Source organism: Mauremys reevesii, linkage group 5 (genome assembly GCF_016161935.1).
Source record: "Mauremys reevesii isolate NIE-2019 linkage group 5, ASM1616193v1, whole genome shotgun sequence".
Taxonomy (NCBI): Eukaryota; Metazoa; Chordata; order Testudines; family Geoemydidae; genus Mauremys; species Mauremys reevesii.
The window spans coordinates 35,946,371-35,974,220 of NC_052627.1; the positions used below are offsets into that span (position 1 = coordinate 35,946,371).

Here is a 27,850-nt window from a genome sequence, read left to right on the forward strand (position 1 = left end):
CTCACAGGCTACTATGTATGCTCAGCCCTGCTGAAGAACCTGAGCCTGAACTGCTTGTTGCCCCACTGTGCTCCAGGGCCGGGCTTATAGCCACTGGGTTTACTTGGGCCCTGCTAAAGGGCTGGGACTCTGCCGTGGGTAGAGACTATTGGTTTGCTCAGCCCTTGCGGAGGGGTCTGAGCCAGAGGTGGACTGCTGCCTATCGGGAGGCTCCCTGCCGTGCCTGAGAAGGATGAGCCCCATACCGGACCTTTACACACTTAATGATGGGTGGGAGGCTGAGGTGCAGAGACTTCCTCAGGAGTTTGAGGAGCCAGCAGGTGTCTACTAGAAAATGGAAACAGCCACAGCAATAATTTCAGGGCAGCTCTGACTTTGAGTCTCATACCTGAAAATGTGCTCCTGTATATCCAGCTGCTCTCCCAGGGAGGGGATGGTGGATAGATTGTGAGTAGTGTGATCTTTGATGAGTGGTAGAAGTAGCATGTCATGGCTCCTTATTTTAGAGTGTCTTTAACTTTGTAAAAGCCTGTGACCTATGCAAAATGTATGGATATCCTGTGCAGAATGCATTGACAGCTTTTTATAAATTCATTTTCAAGTGTTTGTATTAAACAATGTAATGACTAGAAATAAACATTTGATTACATCAATAACAAAACAGCTTTAAAGCAACAGTGCAATGGATGACAGAGCACAACAATGTGGTGACTCCAAGTCACAGACAAGCATATAGCTTGCCTCTGCCTCTTCTTGTTCTTGGGTCTTCTGGTGTTAAGTTTTGAGTCCCACCACTCATCAGGGGCATTGGATGGCTCAAAAAAACTGGGCTTCCAGGTGCAATTGTACTCGCTGCCCTCAGCTTCAGCCTGAGAAGAGAATGGCCTCTGGGAGCACAGCTGCAGGGTTACAGCCAGTGGTGAGCTGCAGCTGGTTCGCACCGGATTGCGCGAGCCGGTTGTTAAATTTAGAAGCCCCTTTAGAACCGGTTGTTCCTGGAGGGACAACTAGTTCCAAAAGGGCTTTTAAATTTAAGAAAAGCTGTAGCAGCTCCCTGCCCTTCCCCCAGCCCCAGCTCACCTCACTCTGCCTCCTCTTCAGAAGCTCCTCCGGCTTCTCCTCCCAGGCTTCCTGCGAATCAGCTGTTCGCGCGGGAAGCCTGGGAGGGCTGAGAAGAAAGCAGCGGCTTCCACCAGGTGAGCTTGAGCTGGGGTGGGGAGCGGGGGCACCAGCGTCAGTGGGAGGAGGGCTCCAGGTGCTGCGCCGCTAGGCGGCGCGGCTCCCGCCTGCCTGGCTCCAGGTGCTCCCGCCTGCCCGGCCCCCGGGTCTGGCCGGGCGGCGCGGCTCCCATCTCCAGGGAGGGCGTGTTGGAAGAGGGCAGGGGAGGGGGGGGGGGAGGGTGGATTAGTGTGGGAGCGGTCAGAGGGCAGGGACCAGGGGGATTGAACGGGGGGAAGGGTGTGGGAGGGGAGGCAGTCAGAAAGGAGCAGGGGTTGGATGGGGCAGTGGGGGCAGTTAGGGGTAGGGATTCCAGGGACAGTCAGGGGACAGAGAAGGGGTGGTTGGATGGGGTAGGGGTCCTGGGGTGCTATCAGGAATCAGAGAAAGGGTTGGATGGGGTGGCAAGGGGCAGTCAGGGGACAGGGAAGGGGGTAGATAGGGCATGGGTCCCAGCGTGGGGGCTGTCAAGGAACATGGTGGTGGGGGTTGGATGGGGCAGGAGTTGGGGGGGGGGGCATGACCCCTCATGGGGTGAGGAGGAGGGAACCGGTTGTTAGCATTTTGGCAGATCATCACTGGTTACAGCAGGGAGCAGATGCTGGTGTTCCCAGTACCCTGTACTGTCAGGGGCTGCAGAACATGGCTCGGTCCTGGTTTAGGGCACAGGATTATCTGTGGGCCCAGTAGCAGCATGCTTGGCAGCGGAGCATTCTGCTTCTATATTGCCTCTGCATATCCCTGTCTTTCTCCACAATGTCTTTGCAATTGTAGTGCTGCCTCTGGAGAGCTCCATTTCTTTTTCCCTCTCCAACCTCAGACAACCTCCACCTTGCCATTGTCTTTGGAGTTGTATGGGAGGCTCCAATGAGGTCTGCAAACATGTTATCCTGAGTTTTCTGTTTCTTCCCCCTCAGGTTAACCAGCTGCTTAGCCTTTGATAGAGGCCCTGTCCTTGAGGGTCTGGCTGCTGCAGGTGCCATGGCTGGGGGACTAGGAGGGAAAAAAAAGTTGTTCATATTCCAGAGAGGTTATGATAGCACTTGTGTATTTCTGATTTCTCCTCCATGAGATTCATCCTGGGGGAACCCCACAGATGGTCTGTACATGAGGAGGGCTAGATTGGGAATTTTGTCTGTGCAGTTCATGCTGTTTAGGGTTGCCATTGTGCTTTGGAGGCTGGGGACGCTGGGAATTATATTCCCAGTTTGGCTCTGCAGTTTTGCTGTGCCTTGGAAGTGCTTATAGAGTGTTAGCAGGGGACAGCTGGGGGCAAGCTGAATAGTAATTCCTTCTACCTCCCCTTTAGGTTGTCCTCAGTGACATTACACTGAGGCAGGTGACTAGGATCCATAGAATGTCTTTATTCAAAGAGGCAAAGGGTAGTGAGATACACTGGAGTTATTCACCAAGACGGTCCTGTAGAAGTACTGTAGGAGTGGAAGGGAATTGTGAGCTATATTGGGTGTGGGGGGGAATGACTATGCAGTTATCCCATATAATGGCTGGAACAAAAATCTAGCAATTTCTCAGCCTCAGGTATGTCTACACTACAAGCACTACAGCGGCACAAGTTCAGCGCTGTAGTGTAGACCAGTGGTTCTCAACCAGGGGACTGGGGCCCTCCAGTGGGCCGAAAGCAAGTTTCAGGGGGGCTGCCAAGCAGGGCCGGCATTAGACTTGCTGGAGCCCAGAGCAGAAAGCCAAAGCCCCACTGCATAGGGTTGAAGCACAGGGCCCAAAGCCCTGCCACACAGTTCTGAAGCTGAAGCCTGAGCAACTTAGCTTTGTGGGGCCCCCTGTGGCATGGGGACCAGGCAGTTGCCCTGCTTGCTACTCCCTAATGCTAGCCCTGGTTTTCATATGCAGAAAAAAATACTTGTTGTAGCACAGATGGGCCATGAAATTTTTATAGCATGTAGCGGGGGGCCTTAGAAAGAAAAAGATTGAGAAACCCCTGGTGTAGATGCTTACTACAGCTATAGAAGGGTTTTTCTGTCACTCTGGTATACCCATCCTCTTAAGGGGTGGTAGCTAGGTTGATGGAAGAATTTTTCTGTTAGCCTAGTTGCATCTGCAGTGTGCGTTAGGTTAGCCTAACTACATCACACAGGGCATAAAATTTCTCACAACCTTGAACATTGTAGCTGGGTCAACCTAAGTTTTAGATAAAGCAGAATTGAAGGCATGAGCTACATCTCTCCTGCCGACATGGTGAAAATGCAGAGAACAATATAGAGTTCTGCACAGATTGTTTGAAGCATTCGTGGTTCACAGTTTCTCTGTGTTTAAGTCTGTGTAAAGCCATTATGACCTTTGCTATACTTAAGGTAAATTTCTTGTCTTGTAGAAATACATTTTACAGGTCATTTATACCTCAGCAAAAAGCTGTAGTATTAATACCTGTATGGGCATGTAATGCCCATGCCTACCTCATGTAAACTGAAAAGACTTACTACACTTTTCCTGTAAACATTGTCTCAATAAACAGTTTAATTTTGCACAATTGAATGTTTTCATTATTCAGATATGCTGTGGGAGGGGAGGTGGGGTAGATGTCGTAACTGCACCATTCTGCCAGACACCATTTTTAGCTGACAAATTAAATTGGGGTTTCATGAGGCAGGACAGATGCAGGGAGGGGAAAAGAAAATAGATGGATGGGTGTGGTGGTATGTGTAGTGGTGTGGGCTTGAAAACAGTCACTGGCTGGGCCTTTAACATGACACCGAAGCAGTTTGCCCAGCCATACCACCATTTGAAAACCTATCTAGAGGAGGGGGCAAATAGACAGTGTAGGCCAAAGTAGGGAGATGTGAGGTGGGAGCCTTTTGGAATCTCCATCTGCCATTTTTGGCAGAGGCCATAGGGTACCCAGAACAGAAGCTAGCATGGCAGTATAGCATAATAATAGATAGTAAAGATAGATACTTACATGTTGAGGTTCCTTCCATAGGATCTGCCTCCTCAGGCCTAGCCTGGCTTCTGACTAGGAACTGGACTCACTTCTACACAGCCGCCATCAGGGTCCTGAGTCTCAAAGTGATCCTGGCTTTCCCTGGACAGGTCTTTCATTGACCTCCTTGTGTTCCTCCTCTGACTCTTGCTGATCGTTTTTTGGGATGGGCATAGGGGGGAAGCAGGGTCAACAGCCTCCTTGGGTTCAGTAGTAGTACAATTGCTCAAAATCCTGTCCAGGTCCTCAAAAAAAGAAACATGGACAGGTTACAGTCCACTACCAAACCTTTTTGTTTGTAATCCTTGGTTTAAAAGTAAGTCCTCCAGAACTGTTTGCTCTTTATCTGGCACTGGTCAGAGTCCTGATTTGAAGCCCCTCGCAGACATCTGACTAGCAATGTCCACAAACAGATCTTTAGTCCAGTGGCTGGCCCCAACAGCTTGCTGCACCTGCACATCTCCCCAGATGGCGAGGAGATCTAGAGTCTCAACATGGCTCCAAGCAGCTGCTAGATGTATGTTGTAAGGCTCCTGGAGTAATATAGCAATGCTGATATATTCCAAGCCAGGAGCAAATGGCCAAGTTCTAGCCTCATGACCAGATATCCCCTTCCTGTTTAACTGGCAACTTGACCCCAATGCAGTGGAGGGCAAAGGTAAACAGGTGTTCATTACTGACCTACCAAGCAGTGTGGGATAGCAGATGGAGGACTGCTAAAGTAGTGTGCACCAGCATTGAATGCACACTAACAATAGACCAAATTAACTCCATTTGCATCAAACTTAATACACTTGGAAAGAGGATTCCCAAGTTCACAACAGATGCGAAGTTAGTGCACTGTAATGAACTGTGTCGGGTGTATGCAGGCGTTTTCCACACTGGACTAAACTCCCCAGGTAGCCATACCCACAGTGAATTAGTCAGATGACTTGCCAGCAGAGGAAGGCAGGGACATAGGGGTTGTTTTTTGGCTCTTAACTTCCAGATACTCTACATGGAGGAACCCACAATGAGAGGAAAATGGCACATTGCCAACACTATTACTAACTCTTCCTCTGCCTCCTTGTGTGGGTCCTCTGGCCAAACAGGCATCTTGACCCTGGAGGCTTCTACCCAGGTCCTGGTCTTGACTTGCTAGGAATGCAGCCTGTATGTCCCTGCTGAAGAAAGACAGGTAGGGGGAACCATCTGTTGTGAGAGGTGTCTGTTGGGGGAGTCACCTAAGAAGCAGGTACCACCTGTAGAAGGAGGTGGCTTGTCTGCATAGTTTCTGAAAGCCATGAACTTTGATGGGATGCACATAGAGATGTCCAGAATGGATGCTAGCTAGCTAGAAAAGACTATAGCAAAACCAAAGGAGGCATGAGAACCAGCTGCTCTGCAGGGAGAAGACTGGCTGCTGGTCACCTTGGGTAGTAGACAGTGCTCGACCCCACACCCAGGTTAAGAAGTGGTACACTGTACTGACAACAGAAGGAGAGGCGCAGACCCCAATGGCTGAGGAAGAGGAGTCACCTGCCCCCAAGGCTGGGAGGCTCACAGCCACCACATCCAAGAGGAGGAAATGTAGGTGGTCAGGGACTCCCGTCGGAGTGGGGCAGAGGCATGCATCTGCTAACCTGACATGTCCCAGGAGAAGTGCTGCCTGCCTGGAACCCACATTTGAGATGTCACAGAAAGGTTGTCAAGACTCATCCATCCCTCTGACCACCACCTCATGCTGTTCATCCACGTGGGCACCAATGATATTGCCAGGGATAATCTCGAGCAGATCAGCAGTGATTACATGGTCCTGGGAGTGAGGGTGAAGCAGTCAGGGCCACAAGTGGTGTTCTCGTCCATCCTGTCAGTTGAGGGTAAGGGCCCAGGCAGGGACATGCGCATCCTGGAGATCAGTGTATGCCTGTGCAGATTGTGTCAAGGGGAGGACTTTGGCTTCCTTGACCATAGGATTCTGCTCTGGGAAGGAGGATTGCTGGGAAGAGATGGGGTCCACCTGACCAAGGAGGGGAAGAGCATCTTAACACACTGACTCACCAACCTAGTAAAGAAAGCTTTAAACTAGGCTCAAAGAGGGCAGGCAACAAAAGCCTACGCATAGGAATTAAAAAAAAGTGAGAGAGTGCTAGATGTTAGGGGGAAAATGGAAAATTACAATAAGGTCACAGGAGCAACAAGAGAGAAAACAGTGGGGGAATCTGCTCAACATCTGATGTCTATAAACAAATGCAACAAGTATTAGTACATAAGTTATTACTTAATTGGCATCACAGAGACTTGATGGGATAAATCTTATTACTGTAATATTGGTATAGATGACCTTAGCATGGGCGGTGGGTAGAAGAGGCTTGAAGAGGCTAGGCCTCCCCAAATGGGGCAAGAAATGCTGGATGCAGCACACCTCTAAAGCCCCACCGCTTTTGGAGCACCATCACCAGAAGCCTGCACCAGCGCCCCATTTGCACTCTGCTCCGAAGCCCCGCTTACACTTGGCCTCTTCCCCGTGCCACGCCCCCAAGCTCTGCCCTTGCTCCGCCTCTCCATGCCCCTGCTCCGCCTCTTTCCACAAGGCCATCCCTCACCTGCCGCTCCGAGAGGAGTGGGAGGAGAGGTAGGGTTGCCAACATTTTAACTGCACAAAACTGAACACCCTGTGGTCCCCCCGCCTAGGACCCAGACCTGCTGCTCGCTTACAGGGCACAGCGTGATGCCAGAACAGGTCGGAGCTAGCCTGCCTTAGCCCGGAAGCACCGCCAACCAGGCTTTTAATGGCGCGGTCAGTGGTGTTGACTGGAGCCACCAGGGTCCAATTTCAACTGGGTGTTCTGGTCAAAAACCAGGGCACCTGGTCATCTTATGGAGAGGAGTGGGCAGAGGGGCCTCAGGGAAGGGGAGAGCAGAATGAGCGGTGGGTGGGTGAGGGCTTCTGGGGAAGAGGCACAGTGTGGGTGGGGTGGGGTACAGGGCCACAGTCTGGTGCACCCCCACTTCTATGGAGCTTCTGGTGCTTGCACCCAGCCTCCCTAGACACAAGAATCACGTGCCATCTATGGACCATTGCTTGTTCAGGAAGGACAGGTGGGGGGGGGGAGAGGAGGAGGTGTTGCATGGCTAAAAAGCAAAGTAAAAAAGAGACGGTAAAAGGCAAAAATGCCTTTAATAATAGGAAAACAGAAAGGAACAAACTGACAAGTCAAGTACTTTTTTGGCCTGCCTAATGATATTTGAAGAGTAGCAAGCAAAAGACACAAAAAATAGAAAAAAAAAATAAAGTACATCAGAAGCAGGAATCCTTCCAAACAATCAGGATGCTAAAGGAGCACTCAAGGAAGAAAAGGCCACTGCAGAGAAACTAAATGAATTTTTTTGCATCTATCTTCACTGCAGAGGATGTCAGAGATTCCTACACCTGAGCCATTCTTTTTAGGTGACAAATCTGAGAAACTGTCCCAGATGGAGGTTTTAATGAAGGAGGTTTTGGAACTAATTGATATATTAGATAGTAATAAATCACCAGGACCCATTCACCCAAGAGTTCTGAAGGAACTCAAATATGAAATTGCAGAACCACTAACTGTGGTATGTAACCTATTGTTTAAATCAGCCTCTGTACCAGATGACTGGTGGGTAGCTAACATGACACTGATTTTTAGTAAGGGCTCCAGAGGCAATTCTGGCAATTAAAGGCTGGTAAGCCTGAAGTTACTACTAGGCAAATTGGTTAAAACTATAATAAGGAATAGAATTATCAAAAACATAGATGAATATATGTTAGGTAAAAGCCAACATAGCTTTTGTAAAGGGAAATCACACTTCACCAGTCTATTGGAATTCTTTGAGGGTGTCAACAAACGTGGACAAGGTTGATCCAGTGGATACAGTGTACTTGGATTTTCAGAAAGCCTTTGACAAGGTCCCTCACCAAAGGCTCTTAAGCAAAGTAGGCAATCATAGGAAGATCCTTTCATGGACCAGTAACTGGTAAAAAAAAAAGGAAATAAAAGGATAAATATAAAATGGTAATTTTTCACACTAGAGCAGTAAGCAGCAGAGTCCCCCAAGTATCTGTACTGGGGCCCATGCTTTTCAACATATTAGTAAGTGATCAGGAAAAGGAGGTAAAAGAGTGAGGTGGCGAAGTTTGCATATGATACTAAATTACTCAAGATAGCTACATCCAAAGCAAACTGCGAAGAGTTACAGAGGGATCTGACAAAACTGTGTGACTGGGCAACACAATGGCAGATGAAATTCAATATTGATAGATGCAAAATAATGCACATTGGAAAAGATAATCCCCAGTTATACATACAAAAAGATTGGTTCTAAATTAGCTGCTACCACTCAAGAAAGATCTTGGAGTCATTGTGCATGGTCCTCCAAAAACATCTGCTCAATGTGCACTGGCAGTCAAAAAGCTAACAGAATGTTAGGAACCCTTAAGAAAGGGATGGATCAGTGATTCTCAAACTGAGGGTTGGGACCCCAAAGTGGGTTGCAAACCCATTTTAATGGGGTCACCAGGGCCAGCATTAGACTTGCTGGTACACAGGGCTGAAGCTGATGCCCAAACTCCTCCCACCCCCCCAGGGTGGCGGGACTCAGGCTGCAGCCCCCTCCACCCGAGGCTCGATCTCCACCCTCCTCTCAGGGTCATGTAGTATCTTTGTTGGCAGAAGGGGGTTGCAGTGCAATGCAGTTTGAGAACCCCAGGGATAGATAATAAGGCAGAAAATATCATGTCACTATGTAAACCCACAGGACTCCCACACCTGGAATACCATGTGCAGTTCTGGTCACCCCATCTCAAAAAAGGTATTAGAATTAGAAGAGGTAGAGAGAAGAGCAACAAAGATGATTGAGTTATGGAACAACTTCCATATGAGGAGAGGTTAAAAAGAATGGAACAGTTCAGCTTAGAAAAGAGATGACGAAGGGGGCTTTCACCATCTCTTGGTGTGGTCTTTTGAGGGGTCTCAGTTTCTCTTAACTGACCATCCTTAGTTTGGTCTCAGTTCCTGGACCCTCAGCTCCAATTAAGCCTATCAGCTGGTACACTTTTGGGTTTGCAGTCTCCTTCAGCCTCCTGGCAGTTTTCTTAGAGGCAGCCTGTTGCAGGGCTGTTACTCCTTTGATATCTCAGGCCTTTTGGCCTCCCTTTCCATCTCTGTACTCATCTTTATAGCAGGTCTTGTTTTCTCTCTTGGTTGCAGCTGTGGGTGAACTGATTGGCAGTTCTGGCAGCTGTTTGGGAGTGTGATCAAGCCGCTTGCTTGTAAACAGAAGACACTGTGACGGAATGCACGCCTGCATTCACACCCTACACTCTACTGTAATAATCTTTGTACAAAATATGCCTTGAAAAGTATCACTTGAAAACTAATAACTCTCTAGTCAATAATATCATACTGTAATGTACAGTTATGAACAAGCTGAAATGACTTAAATGGGTTTACCAATCAAGTCTTTGGAGGGAATCAACCTGTTCCTCACGTACAAAAGACAAGCTGATGCCTCTAGCCAGGTGTCAAAGTTGATTGTCAATCACATATCAAGTGGCTATTCTTTGTCAGCGAAAGGGGGACAGGAACAGATTGATCTGCATTTCAACAAATAATAACATGGAACCTCTTTCACCAGGAGACTCCTTGTCTCCATTCTCACAACTGGAAGGAACTTTATCTAGGGGTAACTGTTAGGAAAATGCCTTTCAAAGGGTGACTGGACTATAAGAGTGAGAGGGAGAGAGCCTAGGGTGTTTTTGCCCATCTTTCTTACTCTCCCTTTCACCTAAGATGACAAAGAAACCAGCCCTTGGACTTTGGGAGAGATCCTGACCTGAAATTTGGTCAGCAATACATCTTGAACCAAGTCTAGTTTGGTAAGTCTTAGCTACTAGGAAGCATTTTATCTTTATTTCTCTTGAAACCATTTTGATTTAAATACATTGTACTTGTACTCACTTAAAACCTCTCTGTAGTTAAATAAACTTGTTTTATTCTTTAATCAAAACTAATCCAGTATTGTGTTTAAACTGAATTGTTTGGTAATGCCAATTAAAGTAGCAAGAGGTCAGACATTGACTCCAACAGACCTGTAATATCTGAACTGTCTAAGAGAGGACTGGACAGTGCAGAACATACATCTTTGGGAAATTTGAGAATGAGAGTGTGTTGGGGTCACACTACAAGTAGTAACCAAGGCTGGTGGAATCTAGAATGTGACTGGAGTGTGGCTGGCAGGCTGCAGTTATACACAGATGCTCAGGGTGTGGTGTTATTTACCCTTTCATATAACACAAGAACCAGGGTCACTCAATGAAATTAATAGGCAACAGGTTTCAAAAACATACATAAGTAAGTGCCTCTTCACAAAACACAGTGTCAAGCTGTGGAACACAACACCCCATGGCAATGAGAAGGCCAAAAAGTATAACTGCATTAAAAAAAAGAATTAGATAAGTTCATGCAGGATGGGTCCATAAATGGCTATCAGCCAAGGTGGTTGGGGTGCAACATCATGCCTGGTATGATGTTATTGACATGAACTGTGACTGTATAGATCATTTTTGCAACCAAGGTCCTATAGTGGCACCAAATCTTGTACAAAGGAGATCAAGTAAGGTATCTATGGAAAGTTGTAATTTGCTGATTATGATTATGGTGTTTGTATGTGTGTATTTTTGTATTTGAAGTTATGAATATTGGCTATGTACTTGTTTCTCAATGTGTTTGTAAGTAGCACCAGTGAAGCAATTCTAAGTAGCACCAGTGAAGCAGTTAGTCAGTTTCTTGAGAATGGGCATTTACTCAAAATAGTCCTATCAAGAAACACTTAAGTGACAATGGACCTTGGGAGACTCCAATCCACATCTGCGGAGCCTTCCTGTGAACATTCAAGGCAGCACATGAGCAATGGCTGCCACCTGCAAACTGAGTCATGCATGGACATGTGACTTGCCCATGTGACTCCAAACTCCATCTTGTTGCTGTGATTTTCCCCAGTAAGAACAAAGGGGTCCTGCCACATGGCAGAGGATATAAAAGGCCCTGGAAAACCTTCCATTTTGTCTTCAGTCCTGCTTCTGACCCGCTGGAGGAACTTTGTTTGAAACTGAAGCTCTGAACAAAGGGCTGAATGACCCACCCAAGCTGAGATGTTTGTACTCCAGACACTTGATTGGTTTAAATCAGCAGTAATCCCATCAAGCATAAACTAAGAACTTTGCAATTGTTGTATGTATTTAATTCCATTTAACCAATTTTAACTTGCATCTATATTTCTCTCTTTTTATAAATAAACCTTTAGATTCTAAAGGATTGGCAACAGCTTGATTTGTGGGTAAGATCTGACTTGTACATTGACCTGGGTCTGGGGCATGGTCCTTTGGGATTGGGAGAACCTTTTCTTTCTTTTTCTGGGGTAGTGGTTTTCATAACCATTCATCCCCATAAGGAGTGGTGCTGGTGGTGATACTGGAAAACTGGAGTGTCTGCGGGAATTGCTTGTATGACTTCTGGTTAGCCAATGGGGTAAAACTGAGGTCCTCTCTGTTTGGCTGGTTTGGTGTGACTTAGTAGTGAATGACCCCAGTCTTGGGCTGTGACTGCCCTGCTCTAAACAATTTGTCCTGAATTGATACTCTCAGTTATGTCCCGCCAAAGGCTTCTTTGTTACACCTGGGTATCCCTAAACCTCTACCTGCATGATGGGGGAATGGATCATTCGACAATTGCCCTGTTCTGTTCATTCCCTCTGAAGCATCTGGTACTGGCCACTGTTGTAAGATAGGGTACTGGACTAGATGGACTATTGGTTTGTCCCAATATGAACATTATGTTGTTATACACTAAGAATATATATACACACTTGTTCTGAGATCCAGAAGGAGGTGAGAGGCAGACCACTTGAGAGGCTGAGTGAAAGTAAAAAGGGGGAAAAAAAACAGGGGGAACATCATGGATCACCAAATCAAGAGGCCAAGGTAAACGAGGCATTTCTAGGACAAATAACACAAATATTCAAACACAAGACGCTGTGGCACTGGGGAACTTTAGCTACTGAGGCATCTGTTGGAAAAGTAACATGGCAAAAGACAACATATCCAATAAGTTCTTGGAATATATTAGAGACCAATTTTTGTTTCAGAAGGTGGAGGTGGAAATAAAATGGGACGGTCATTTTAGATTTGATTCTAACTAACAGGGAAGAATTGGTTGTGAATCTGAAGGCTGGGGGCAATTTGGATGAAAGTGAACATTAAATAATAGATTTCATGATTCTAAAGAAAGCTAGGAGTGAGAGCAATAGAATAAGGATAATGGACTTCAAAGAAGCAAACTTTAACAAACTCCGAGAACAGGTAACTAAGGTCCCATGTGAAGAAAGTTTAAGGGAAAAAGGAGTTCAGGACAGCTGATGGGGCTCATGCTGCAAAACGTCTGTTAGTCTATAAGGTGCCACAGGATTCTTTGTTGCTTTTACAGATCCAGACTAACACAGCTACCCTTCTGATACAGGACAGCTGAGTTTCTCAAAGAGACAATATTAAAGGCACAACACACTATTTGATGCTAAAGAAAGATAGGAAGAAAAGTAAGAGGCCAATATGGCTCAATCAAGAGCTCTTTAATTATATGAAAATCGAAAAGGAATTTTACAAAAGTGGAAATATAGAAAAATTGCTAAGGATGAGTACAAAAGAATAGCATAAGCACATAGGGACAATCTCAAAAAGGCAAGATACAAAATCAGTTATACCTAACAAGAGACATAAAAGGTAAGGCTGCCTGTCTGTCATGGAAGTCATCAATTCCATGACTTCCTGTGACGTCTGCAGCAGCTGGTGCTGGCTCAGGGGCTGTTAGGGTGACCAGATGTCCTGATTTTATAGGGACAGTCTCAATATTTGGAGCTTTTTCTTATATAGGCTCCTATTACCCCTCACCCCCATCCTGATTTTTCACACTTGCTATCTGGTCACCCTAGGGCAGGGGTAGGCAACCTAGTGCAAGCTGATTTTCAGTGGCACTCACACTGCCTGGGTCCTGGCCACTGGTCTGAGGGTTCTGCATTTTAATTTAATTTTAAATGAAGCTTCTTAAACTTTTTAAAAACCTTATTTACTTTACATACAACAATAGTTTAGTTATATATTATAGACTTAGAGAAAGAGACCTTCTTAAAATGTTAAAATGTATTACTGGCACGCAAAACCTTAAATCGGAATGAATAAATGAAGACTTGGCACACCACATCTGAAAGGTTGCCGACCTCTGCCCTAGGGGCTGCCCGAGCTCAGCAGCACCTGGGCCAGCAGCAGCAGCTTGGGTGTGTGGGAGGGGGCTCAGGGCTGGAGCTCCAGGCTGAGGTTGGGGTGTGGGGTGGCTCTTGCCGGTGGGAGCCGGGGAGCCCTCTCCTCCCCACAGTATGTCCCTCCAGCTCCTAGGTGGAGGGGCTAGAGGACTCTGCATGCTGCCTACAGTCCCCAGCCAGTGGGCGCTGCGGAGCCAGTGCTTGTGGCAGGAGCAGCGCATGGAGCCCCCCTGGCTGCCCCTCCCCCTAGGAGCTGCCAGGACATACCGGTCAGAGCCAGGTAGGGAGCCTGCCAGCCCAGCCATTCCTCCTTCCCCCCCAGCACCAGATACTGGAAAAAAATATTAATCAATTTGTAAGCACCTAGAGGACAATAGGGTTATAAGGAATAGTCAGCAAGGATTTGTCAAGAACAAATCATGCCAAACCAACCTAATTTCCTTCTTTGATAGAGTTTGTGGCCTGTAGATTTGATTTTAGTAAGGCTTTTGGCACAGTCTGACATGACAGTCTCATAAACAAACTAGAGAAATGTGGTGTAGATGAAGTTACTATGAAGTGGATGCACAACTGGGTGAAAGACTGTATTCAAAGAGTAGTTATCAATGGTTCACTGTCAAACTGGGAGAACATATGTACTGGGGTGCCACAGAGGTATGTCCTGGGTCTGATACTATTCAATGTTTTCATTAATGCCTTGGATAAGGGAGCAGAGACAATGATTATGAAATTTGTAGATGGCACCAAGCCAGGAGGTATTGAAAGCACTTTGGAGGACAGGAGTAGAATTCAAAACAAAACAATCTGGACAAATTGGAGAGTTGGTCTGAAATCAATAAGATGAAATTCAATAAAGACAAGTGAAAAATACTACACTTCAGAAGGAACCATCAAATGCAAAAATAAAAACGGAGAATAACTGGCTAGTAGTACTGCTGGGATCTAGGAGTTATAGTGGATTACAGACAAACTGAATAGGAGTCGACAATGAGATTCTGTTGCAAAAAAGGCTAATATTCTAGGGTGTGTTAACAGGCATGTTGTACATAAGACACAGGTGGTAACTGTTCTGCTCTAGCTGGTACTGGTGAGGCCTCTGCTGGAGTACTGTGCACAGTTCTGGACACCACACTTTAGGAAAGATGTGGATTAACTGGAGAAAGTCCCAGGAAAGCAACAAAAAGAATAAACAGTTTAGAAAATGTGACCTATGAGGAAGTGTTAAAAAACTGGGGTGTTTAGTCTTGAGAAAAGAAGACTGATAACAGTCTTCAGATATATTAAGGGCTGCTATAGAAAGGACAGTGATTGATTGTTCACCATGTCATCTCAAGGTAAGACAAGTAGTAATGGGCTTAATCTGTACCCATCATATAAAAAACATGACCTTGCCCAGAGGTTCTTAAACTGGGGGTTATTACATGGGGGTCGTGAGCTCTCTGTCAGCTATGTGAGGGGCTGACCGCCACAGCCCCCATTCAATTAAATTAAACCCCCATTTTTAATTTATATTCAGAGATTTACCACGTGAAAGGGGTCACCAGTATAAAAAGTTTGAGAACCACTGCTCTACTGCATTGTCACCAGCAGTCACAGTATATTTTTCCAGTATCCATTGGACTAAAATTTGTCCTGGGCCAGTAAATCAGTGCAGCTCTATTGACTTCAGTGGAGGTATTCCAATTTACACCAGCTGCTGATCTCAGTACCTGTGTCATCCTTAGCCTTTGACATCCAAATGGCTCCCTAAATCAAAATGCAACATGCCACTTCAGTGCTCCCTGCAACTACATGTTAGCATTTACTCAGCCTAGAATTTTAAATCAAGCCTATATAAGAAAACAACCTGAATCCTCAGGTTATATACTAAGATGATGTGTGCTAAACTAGTAGATTAGAAAGATCCTGAACATCCTCCAGAGGACTGAATATGGGGCTGCAACATTAGAACTCAGGGACCCAAGAATCTCTTAATGCCAACTGGCAAGGGAGTGCAAAGACTATGACAGATACTGTGTTCTTAAACTCTGTTTATGGGGATTGGTCACCAGCAAAGGTGAAAAATTAGGTTTGTGTCAGACAAGAGATGTTTAGCCATTTATCTGTTTACATGTAAAGTGAAACCAACATGACATTTGCTCTTATCACATTGTTCACCATGCTTGTATGTTATACCTTTTCCCCTACTCTGTATCTGTCTTGTTGATTTATATTATAAGCTCTTTGGGATAGAGACAGTCTGCTATAAAGTTTGTCCAGTACAATGGAGCATTATTCTTGGTTGGACCTTAGGCACTATTGTAACAAACGTGACTGATAATTCTAATGATGGCTTTGATACTATTGCTTTGTGTTCTCGAGCAAGTCACTTAAACACTGACCGGAATTTTCAAAGGAACCTACAGAAATTAGGTACCCAAATCCCATTGAAATTCAACTGGAGGTGGGCACCTGACTCACATAGCCTCTGTATGCCAGGGTCCTCATCTATCACCTAGGGATAATAGTACTTATCCACCTACCTCACTGGAGTGTTGTGAGAATTCATTAGTCAATGCTACTGCAATGCTTTTAAAATGTAAAGAGCCTTATCTTTTTTTTTTTAATCTTCGAATAAATATATGTTTACTGATTTAGTCAGTTGGTATTTTCATAGCATTGAAATCCAAAAATTCCTTTGGCTTTCAAAAGGTTACCAATTCACATCATAAAGTAGTTTAAGGGACAATCTCAGAATGATATTCTGCCCTCTCAAAAGTCTAACCTATAACTTCATTAATTTTTTGTGTTTCTAAGACAAGCAGCTATTGAATGGGCAGAATCATTTTCAACAGATCCATGTTGCTTGCAGGTGACATGACTGTGCCATGTGCAAGTACAGTGCTCCTTACTACACAGCCAAAAAATCAAATTATACCGTGGGTCAGATTCACCAGTACAGGGGTCCCCAACACGGTGCCCGCGGGCGCCATGGCGCCTGCCGGGGCATCTAAGTGCGCCCACGTACTGGCCGGCGGATGAGCATCCGCCAAAATGCCACCAACAAGCTGTGTCATCCAGAGGCATCACCGCCAAAATGCCGCCGATTTTCGGCAGCGCCTCTGGATGACACTGCTTGTCGGCGGCATTTTGGCAGCAACCCCTATTGATGTTGCTGCTTGTCGGTGGCATTTTGGCAGATGCTCGTCCGCTGCCACGGTCCTCCGTGGCTTGTCTGGTGCCTGCCAGACGAAAAAGGTTGGGGACCACCGCACCAGTACTTTCTGGCTGCTTTGTGCCTCTTCGGGAACACTAAGGAGCAGTAAATCTAATGTATCCATCTGTTTAAATTATGTTTACAACTACTTTGTATTGCTGGAATGGTGGAAAAGGACTAAATGCCCTGGTTAATCTAGTCCAAAGTTCTTGGATTTGAATTCTGTCTGCTGTATTTTGCAGAACTTTCAATAAAACAACAATATCCTGCAGTTCTTTAATATCTTCCAGCTTCATTGACAGGAATGAATGAAGTCTTGCAACATCCCAGTGAGGCGCAGTAACACTGAACATTATTATGCCCATTTTACAGGATGAAAGGGAGGCAGGATTGAAGAAACTTAGGACTCCTTTACCCCTGTTCTAACTATTAAACTATGCTCCCCCTTTCTATGTTACTCAATTTTATTTGTTGGTTGCTACATTCTGAAGTGGAAAGCATAATGTGTGATTTCACTGTTATGCATGAAGAAGCCAAGGAGTATAATAATTAACCAATCAATTAATAAAAGCTCCCAAATTAAATAGCCATCTATACTTCTGAGGGATATTTAGTAACAATTAGAAGAGTTTTATATGTGCAGGACAACATATTACCATAAATTGTAAGACTTGACAGAGGGCTTTTTAGTCCTACAACATGCTCACAGTAGAGCTTTAAAAGGTTTTGTTTTCTTATTTAATAAGTGTAATGAATCAAATCTCTTGAATGTCCATCTATTGGTGTTGCCCATTATCTGGTGGCACACTCATTCTCACAGGGGAAGTTCATTGACCTTTGCTGTGACCTTCCCTGAGCGGAGCTCTTGTTCTCTATCCTGCTTTTCTTGTCACTCTCTAGCTGGCTGGCCTCTTGTCATAGACAAACACTCAGAGGCAGATATTAATCAGAAACTTTATAGTTCATTCATGGTCCCTGATTTATGTCAATGCTCCATTCCTGCTCTGCTCCTAGTTTCTCTAAAGCAATGCAGGAGGTGGGAATGAGATTAGCAAAAAAGGCCTGAAGGAGGGGTCATCTGTGTATCAAGGGTCAGTAAACTGCTGTGGGAAAGACTAGTGCAGCTGGCAGTCAAGACAGCTTCTGGATACAATGAAAAAGGCCACTATAAATACAATTTTACTTTTTCAAGAGAGCTCCTTAAACGTTCATGTCCTATGCAGCTATATATTGTTATGCTTGGAAGCTCAGCAATCATGCCACCTTGTTGAAATTGTTGGGCATGACAGCTGCCTTCGTTTCAGGTTAACTGAAGGAACAATTAAATGCCCTTTGTTTAGTGATAGATGAAACAATGGAAAACCTCTGCCTAAGATCTAGACTGCATGCAAGTCTGGGTAGTGGGTAGGCTATGCAGTCCAAGGGGTTTTCCAATGGTTTGATAACAAATGCAGGGTTGGGGGATTGATCTGATTGGAGCTCTGTGTGAGAGACAAAGAAGCAGCCGAAATACCACAGAAGCACACAGAGTGACAGAAGGGAGCAAGGAAGCCCCAGAGACAGCCAGACACAGTGGCACTTCCTGCAGTTCCCATTGGCTGGGAATAGCGAACTGTGGCCACAGGGATCTGAGGGGCTCCATGCCCGCAGATGCTCCAGGTAAACAAAACATCCCAACCAGCCAGCGGCTTACCCTGACTGGCCGGGAGCCAAAGTTTTCCAACCTCTGAAATATAGGGTTGGCTTATGAAAGGGTCATACAGTTTTTGCTATTTTTACCTATCCATTTTGGGGGAGTCGGCTTATTAGCGAACAGGCTAAACAACAAGTATATATATGGCATGTAAAATTAAACACATAGAAATACTCTGATCCAAATGGGGTCTATACACTCACTGATGTTATGATTTACTGATGCTAACTGTAGTTAGTAGCCAGATCTGGAAGTGTACAAATTGATTTAAAGCGTATCTTTGCATGCCCCTGATTCTGGTGCTTCTCAATTTTCTCTAATGGCTACTCTAATTTACACTGAATGTGAGAGGAGCACTAAAGTCAGAGGACTGTGTTGCACAAGGGTGTCTCAGTCACATACTCTTTCCTTCAGAATCCCTCCTTCTCTCTCCCTTTCTTTTGCTACCCCACCGAGAGGGAGAAAATGGTGTAAAATTCCTGTGTTGTGTTATACATTACTGGAGGATCACCTTCCCTGGGCCATTTAAACCAGTTTTAGGCCAGATGGGTGGTGGTGTACAGAGTGGCTATACTGCTTCAATGGATCTGGCTCTACACGTGTCTTCACTACAAGAGTCAGAGAAAAGATTAATAAGACTCAGTCTTCTCTGTCCATAGCTAATTACATGTTTTTGCTTGACCTCTGAGTGATCTCCTTAAAGATTTTGTAGATTTTTAACTTAGTACATCTGAGCAAGACAAATAATTGTTTGCAATAAAAAGAGTACATTAGTCTTATATGTAAAGTTTTAGAATGCAGGTATCCCCACTGTCATATTCAGTGAGTATAAAAATACAAAGTGAAACACAAAAGAAGCTCAGGAGAAAATGAAGCAAAGAGGATTTTGAATGGATTATCTTTATTTAGGTCAAGACATTTAAAGGCAGGATTAAAACAGAGGCCGTAAAAGAATATACATGCTTGCCAAGCCAATGTAATGGAATATCAGATCCACCTTGCAACTTAAAATGTAATATAGCTTATGAATTCATATCAACCAAAATCTGTAATGAAACAGCTATAAAACTAGATGTCAGATATTATGAAGTAAATAAAAGACAACAGCAATTAATGAAAAACGCCTCACAGGATAAACAGTGATACTTTAAAAATTATTGGCAGACACTAGCTGTGCAAAATTAATAGAATATTATTTTATTATCATAATATGGTTAAGTTACATGAAACGGAGAGGGTGAAGGAGCTCATTAATTAAATTCAATACTTTATTTTTTCTTTTATCATTGGCAAAGTGTATCCAAATAATTTAAAGATATATATGTTTCCAGTTTGTAAGGCATGTTGTCTTGAAAAAGTTATAAAAGTCTTAAAGTCAAGTGTTTGTAAATTTTGTTGTATCTCTTTTTAAATTTAAGAAGGGTGGAGAAAATGTCACTGCACTGAGCAGTCACCCTTTTTATAAAATAAATATTGATTCATAAAATTAATAGTCTAAATTGTGTGTGGTGGGGTCAGGGAATACCGCAAAGCCTTTCACTTCTAGGTCACTAATTCAAATCCTCATCAGTTTGATAGTAATAAAAAAGTTCATTATTTAGTGGTCTATATTTAAATATCATAGGTGGCTGCTGTAGTCTAGCTTCTGATAAGAACATGCACACAATAGAAAACTGACAACAAAGATGGTGAATCTAGAGAGGCTAATGACTGAACGAGGATATAGACTTAGCTACCCTCCTCCCCTTACAAAGTAACCTCATCACCTGGGGTCCCTAGAGGTCAGAACTTAGACACTGTGGTGCTGCTGTCCTGTGGATATATTTACAGAACTGAATTCTCCAGGGTTGCCAATCAAGCACCTTTCACAAGCACTCAGTGGCAGCTCCAGGCACCAGCGCTTCAAGTGCATGCCTGGGGCAGCAAGCCAGGCAGCCTTTGGTGGCAGTCAGGCAGCCTTCAGCTGCATGCCTGCAGGAGGTCCCCGGATTTGGCAGCAATTCGGCGGTGGGTACCGGCAGACCTTCCGCAGGCAAGCCGCCGAAGGCAGTCTGACTGCCATGCTTGGGGCGGAAAAAAAGCTAGAGCCGCCCCTGCAAGCACTAAATTAATTTAAGAAATACAGTTTTATAAACTATAGTCTGAATAAAAATCACCACTTCAGTTGTTGGATAAAACATGGTACTTCTTTTGCATGCAACACTTTTATTGCATTATTTGCTAATATGTCCCTCATTTTACAGCGGCTTACTCTGAGCAGGACTATTTCAAACATTTTACAACCATACATAAATCTGACCACCAATTTATGTAGTCTTCCACCTAGTAAATAAAGTGGATTAAACTACAGAATTCAGAGGAGAGTCTGAGGCAAATCTGCAGCTAAACCAGGGCTGCTCACTCAGCACCCCTCTAACAGGGGTGAGGTGAGTCACCACTCATGCAGCAGCAACCCAGCTGCACTAACATTCTTCCCACAGACCCTGCAGAGAGTCAGCCTTCAGGCACTGTTTTCCCCAGGAATTGAAATTAGAAGGATTGTTCAAATTTACTAAATTGATTAACCACTAGTGAGAGAAGGGAGGAATTCAGAGGGGGTGTATGGCTTCAGGCATGCTGCAGCAGCCTACCCTGGAGTCAGGGGCGGCTCTAGAAATCGGGCTGCCCCAAGCAGCGCGGAGCGCTGCGCCGCCCTTCCCCGGTCCCGCGGCGGGTCCCCTCTTCCCGCGGCTCCGGTTGAGCTCCTGCCGGCATGCCTGCGGCAGGTCCACCGGAGCCCGGGACGAGCGGACCTGCCGCAGTCATGCCTGCGGGAGCTCAACTGGAGCCGCGGGAAGACGGGACCCGCCGCAGTCATGCCTGCGGCAGGTCCGCTCGTCCCGGGCTCCGGTGGACCTGCCACAGGCATGCCGGCGGGAGCTCCACCGGAGCCAAATGCTGCCCCCCCGGGAAACGGCCGCCCCAAGCGCCTGCTTGGCGCGCTGGTGTCTAGAGCCGCCCCTGCCTGGAATAGAACCTGGGTCAGATGACCCTCAGGCACGGGTATTTCCCCACCCTCTCAGAGATGCAGATCAGTCTGTACAACAGCACTACTTGGCCAGGAACCGTCTTGCAGTGTATCAAACTCACGACTCCCAGCATGCTCCTGATCCTGTTCCTCCCCAACCTCGTTCCGGTCTTGTCCTTGCCCTACTCTGACCTGGCTTACTGATTCGCTCCAGCCTTGCCTTGCTTCCTGACCCTCCTCTGACTACCCAGCTTCAACCTTTGCCCTGTACCTAAGGTTGCCAATTTTGGTTGCACGTATTCCTGGAGGTTTCATCACATGACAATCTTTAATTCCTGGAGACTCCAGGACAATCCTGGAGGACTGGCACCCCTTTCTGTACCTGGTCCCCAGCTATGGTACTGACTTGGCCTGCCCTTGGAATCTGACCATCTGGCTTAGACCTGTGGCTTACATCTAGACTCCGGCTGTGGCACTGATTCTGGCTTGTCTATGGACTCTGATCTCGGTTCTGTCCCTTGCCTGTCCCCAGATCCTGACTCCAGCACCACCCTTGTTCCAGTCCTGACCCTATGTCCTGCTTTGACCTCCAGTCCAATCACTAGGTCTCACTACCTGAAGGCAGAACCTGACAGAGGGAATGCGTGTATCCTCCACCCCATACCTTAATCCTCCAGTTAATTAACACTGGATACAAGAACTAGAAAAAGACTTTCACAGACAGTGCCAAGGAAACAAATCTATGACTAAGCACATGCAGAGCTCTTGCTACCAGGGGCGGCTCTAGGCATTTTGCTGCCCCAAGCACGGCAGGTAGGCTGCCTTCGGCGGCTTGCCTGCGGGAGGTCCGCCGAAGCCGTGGGACCAGCGGACCCTCCGCAGGTCCGCCGAAGCCGTGGGACCAGCAGACCCTCTGCAGGTCCACTGCCAAAGGCGGCCTGCCTGCCACCCTTGCAGCACCGGCAGAGCCCCCCCCTCCCCGCGGCTTGCCGCCCCAAGCACGCGCTTGGCGTGCTGGGGCCTGGAGCTGCCCCTGCTTGCTACACCTTTGCAAATATAGATTTCCATAATTTAGGGCCTAATTTTGCAAGTGTTGTACTTCATTGGACTGCTCCAATGACTAAAAATCCCTCAAGTGATGCGTAAAACATTGGGCTCCTTGGAGTGGGGCCCTGTCATTCTTGTTTGTCTATAAAGTGCCATGCACATCTTTTTAGTATTATTACAAAAACTGTAAAACAGTTATTACGCAAACAAGCAACACTTCTGAATCACAAAAACAGTGATTTATATGAGAAGATGCAAAGGAAAATAAAACATTAATGTATCCTGTGAGAACCTATGTAACAACATATAAGAGCACTCGAACACTTTTAGATGTATACAAAATAGCCAAATATCAAGGGGGGGGGAAAAATCACTCGAGAGATACACTTATCACTCTAGCAATTAATACATTCTAGTGAACAGATCTTGACAAGATCAGATTTAACCACAATGAATAGTTCACCTGTCATTCATGTATGTATTACTACTCAGGAATCAGGAGGTGATGACAGGCATGCAGAAAGAGACATCCTTATTTATCCCCCCTAGAATAGTAATTTCCATGTCCAAGTTAGATTCAACTAACTCAAGATAACTGCGTGAAATTATCAAATAATAATCCACAAAAAGTCCTTTTTCTTATACCATCCTGTAACAGGGTTAACTCACCACTTTGGCACCTCCTGCTGGCTGTTTTGGGAGTTAGCTTTGCACCTTCTTCAGGTGGTGTCTCACCACCATCACTCCTGCTCTAGGACCCAGATCTCTCCAAGGACCAGGATGTCCTCTTCAGTGACACAGCCCTCTGGCCATGCCATACACTGTGTTCCCCCTTTCCAGAGGACCTGCAGTCTGCTGTTCAGCCACTTCCCTTGGTGACCACTGCAGCATATTATCTGGCCACTTCCTCATAGCCCCAGCATCCTCTTTGCCCTTGCCTCAGGGCAGGGGCGGCTCTAGGCACCAGCGGGCCAAGCGCCCGCTTGGGGCGGCATCCTGGGGAGGGCGTCATTTGGCTCCGGTGGAGCTCCCGCTGGCATGCCCGCGGCAGGTCCACCGGAGCCCGGGACGAGCGGACCTGCCGCAGACATGCCTGCGGCGGGTCCCGTCTTCCCGCGGCTCGGTTGAGCTCCGCAGGCGCGGCTGCGGCAGGTCCGCTCGTCCCGGGCTCCGGTGGACCTGCCGCAGGCATGCCGGCGGGAGCTCCACCGGAGCCAAATGCCGCCCTCCCCAGGATGCCGGAGCCGCGGGAAGAGGGGACCCGCCGCGGGACTGGGGAAGGGCGGCGCAGTGCTCCGCGCTGCTTGGGGCAGCCTACTTTGTAGAGCCGCCCCTGCCTCAGGGCCTCAGCCTGCAAACCTCAGCAGTCAGCCAGGAACTGCCTCTCCCTCCCCCAGATCCTGCTAGCAGCACTGCTCTGTCTAATATGCTGGCAGTTCTCTCAGCCCTCCAGAGACACCATCCTCCCTCCCTAGTCTCCCCACAGAGAACTACTTTCCTCTGCCCTGCAGCTTCTTTTTTATATGGGTCCGTTTGTTCCTGATTGGCTGCTCTCTTCAGCCCTTCTCTGATTGGCTGCCTCCTGTGCAACCTCTTTGGGGCTCTATTAACTCCTTAGAGCCCAGTGTGGGATAGGCTCCCCACCACACATCCCTAAACAAAATAAGCACTATGGTGACAGAAGAATGCCTTTTATATCACTTTATACAGCACTTTTAATAAATTTTCCAAATAAAATGGGTGTTAATCTCCACTGCCTTGCACAATCAATTATATAAGTGTAAAGAAGGTATAAATTGATACAAAAATCAGAATAGTTATGTTTTACAAACACTTTTCACTAGCTTTGCAATAATTACATATGGTGCAAGGCACTGGAGAATCAGCCCTAATATAATTGTATTGATGTGAATGCAAAAATTGGCAAAAATAAAAAATGTATCCCAAATTCAATAAAGATACATGGACACAGAATAAAAAAATTAAAATGGAGGAAAAGTGATCAGTTTAATCTTCCTAATTATATGATGATTGGCAATCTACTTCTGTATCTAAGCTTTATCAGGTTATCGCCCTGGATACAGGGAAGTAATCACAAAATTGGTGCAGTGACAAAGAGCTGTTAAATTTTTTAAGGAAGCATTTAAACCTTTTCAGAGGAGTAATTATGCCAAAATGCAATTAATTCTTTAAGGAGAAAGCTTTCAGGTAAGGTAGGCTTTCAGAATCACTATCATACACTGGACATGACTATATAAATGTTTTGGGAAATTGTCACAGACTCACAAAATACAAGAAGAAAGAACAGGAGACATGGATCAATCATAATATCTCATGGAAGTTGACTTAAGAAGATATGGCTAAACCCAAACTGAATGAGGTGAACGAGAATGGATGAATAAATATGGAGATATGCTCACAAGAAGATTTTCTGTAAAATATAAGAGTCGCATAGGTATATACTGTAACATAGTGCACAGAGATTTATTCACATATCTCCAGATGCATCGAGATGATAATATATTCCTGTGTTAAACTAGTTAATCATATTTAAAAGGATGCTGTCAGTTTTTAGACCCACAGTGTTACTTACCTTTAAAGTTGTTTGTGTCTCAGCAGCCAGAGACTTGTTAGGTATTTCTAGTTCAACCCAATATTGCAAGCCACAAGAAATATAAAAAGTAAAAATTAAAAAAAAATGTGACTGGGAGTTTGTTCTCGACACAGGATCCCGTTTCTTATACTCTTACTCATGTTGAATATTGTAGTAGTCTATGAATAATCCCATTGATGTCAACAGGACTACTTGTAGATTAAAGTACTATTCAGTTAAGGCCTGGTTTACACCTAATACATAGCTCAACCAGCTACGTCACTCAAGGCTGTGAAAAATGTTATGCCCTGTGCGACATATTTAAGTCAACCTAACCCCAACTGTAGATGCAGCTAGGTCAATTCTTCCATCTCCCTATCTACTGCATCTCAAAGGGGGTGGATTTCTACAATGATGTGGGGGAACCCTTTTATTGCTGCAGTAATTGTCTATGCCAGCAGTTCTCAAAATTTTAGCAACCCAAGGACCCCCATTTTGATTTAAAAATTTTCCAGACCCCCTAAGTCCCCCGGCTCAGTCCCAGGCCCCACCCCCACTCCACCCAACCTCTTCACACCCCTGCTCCACCCTTGCCCCTCCTCTTCCCCCCCCTCTTTCCACCCCTCCCCCAAGCGCGCCTCATCCCCGTTTCTCTCCCTCCCTCCCAGAGCCTCCTGGGGAGGGAGTTGATCAGCAAGACCAGCAGTCCCCCGAGAGTATCCTTGCGGACCCACAGGGGTCCGCGGACCCCATTTTGAGAAATGCTGGTCTATGCTGCAGCCAGGGGCGGCTCTAGCAATTGTGCCGCCCCAAGCAGGGCAGCACGCCGCGGGGGGCGCGCTGGCGGTCGCCAGTCCCGCGGCTCCGGTGGACCTCCTGCAGACGTGCCTGCGGAGGGTCCGCTGGTCCCGCGGCTCCGGTGGAGCATCTGCAGGCATGCCTGCGGGAGGTCCACCCGAGCCGCGGGACCAACGGACCCTCCGCAGGCATGACTGCAGAAGGTCCGCCGGACCCGCCTGCCGCCCTCCCGGGAAAATGCTGCCCCACACGCGCGCTTGGTGCGCTGGGGTCTAGAGCCGGCCCTGTGAGCCAGGAGGAGGAAATCTTGGATGAAGAGGAGGAGGGGGACCCAGAGGCAGAGGATGACTCAGAGGCCAGAGATGCATGCAGCCAGGAGGTCTTTTCTACCCCTGCAGAGCCTGGCCAGTCACAGCAGTTGGATCTTGGTGAAGTGCAAACAGGAGAGGAGGCCCCTGGTAAGTGGATCTGATTTGGGGAATTGCTGAAGTGAATTGCTGGGGGCAGGAGGTAATAATTGGAGATATACCAATCTCCTAGAACTGGAAGGAACCTTGAAAGGTCATCGAGTCCAGCCCCCTGCCTTCACTAGCAGGACCAATTTTTGCCCCAGATCCCTAAGTGGCCCCCTCAAGGATTGAACTCACAACCCTGGGTTTAGCAGACCAATGCTCAAACCACTGAGCTATCCCTCCCCCTTTTCTCCCACTGCATGCCTAGTCTGAGCAGCACAACAGGCTGTTGATTGACTCCCTCACTTCACAGGACTCTCCCTCAGAGATCTCCAGGAAACTCTTATGAAAATACTGGGCAATCCGCTGCCGCAGGTTCTTTGGCAGAGCTGCTTTGTTTCTTGCCCCATTAATGGTAACTTTCCAGCGCAACTCTGCTGTCATAGGGAGGGACCATTGCTGCACACAGGTGAGCCGCATAGGAGCCAGGGCAGAAGCCACAGCCTTGGAGAAGACCCTCCCTTGATTCCCTGCTCACCCTACAGCAACGAGATATCTTCCGTTATGATCACATCCTTTAGAAAGTGTGGGGACAGGAATGATTATCAGGCTCCCCCTACAGTGCTGGCTCTCCCCAAGAGCCACATGCCCAGTGTACAGCAGGGTCCAGGAAGAGTGATTTACCCTGCCACTGCACCTACTCACCATTTTGGGGGTCTTGTGGCTCATGTGTGCTTGCCTGGGGTCAGCCAGTTAGTGACAGGTGTGTGAGTATTGGCTGTGCTTTAAAGCATTGAATCAGTGTTCTCTGTGTTGCAAACAATATTGCTTCTGTCAAATGTTGCATTTAAACTTCACAGAGATGACCTTGGGAGCCCAGCCTCTATCTTTGTTATCGGCGGAAGAATGGCTGCGCAGAATTAGAAAGTGGCCAAGAAGAACTAAGGAGGACTTTCTGCATGATGTTATGCACTCCACCACCAAGAAACAGGAATTGAAGAAGTGGCAGAACAGTGAGAAGAGGGACCGAAAGGAGAATGTGGCACCCCAGAATGAAATTTAAACTATATGGAGTGCCAAACGGACACAGTCCAGGCAAAAGATTTATACAAACTGACTAACACTGCAAACTGATCAGCTCCATGCCCACCCTCCCCTGCAGTTGCCGTAGCAAAACTTTTTCCCATGTGCCCCACAGACACTGCCAACCCACCCTCAGCAACCTCCTGGCTCCAGTCTCTACCCGCAGCTTTTTCACTCCTCCCTCCTCACAGTCCAGCACTGTGGACTCCGACTACCCACTGCACTCAACACCCATCCCTCTGCAGCTTGCCCCTACTGAAATACAGCACCCGCTACATTGTACTCCAAAGGAGAAGGTTGAGTATGATCCCTGGACATGCACAAATCTGTAGCCGTCCCAAGACCTCTCCTCCTCCTTGGACCTTCCCTTCCTCCATCCCCCTCCCTGCTGATGTATTTTTGTTGTTTGACTCTCTTCTACGGTTATTGTCTTTTAATAAAAGAATTGTGTTGGTTTGAAAACAATCTTTATTTTATTAAGAGAAAGCA

At 46.4% G+C, this 27,850-nt stretch overlaps 1 long non-coding RNA gene across 1 annotated transcript; it reads right to left on the bottom strand.

Annotated features, from left to right (window-relative positions):
- Window positions 1-1,498: 1,498 nt before the first annotated feature.
- LOC120406951 lies at window positions 1,499-23,364 on the bottom strand. The gene is made up of 3 exons (XR_005599687.1): window positions 23,105-23,364; window positions 4,154-4,419; window positions 1,499-2,211 (listed from the first exon to the last, which is right to left on the bottom strand). It is a non-coding gene; the product is annotated as an uncharacterized LOC120406951 (long non-coding RNA).
- Window positions 23,365-27,850: the final 4,486 nt, after the last annotated feature.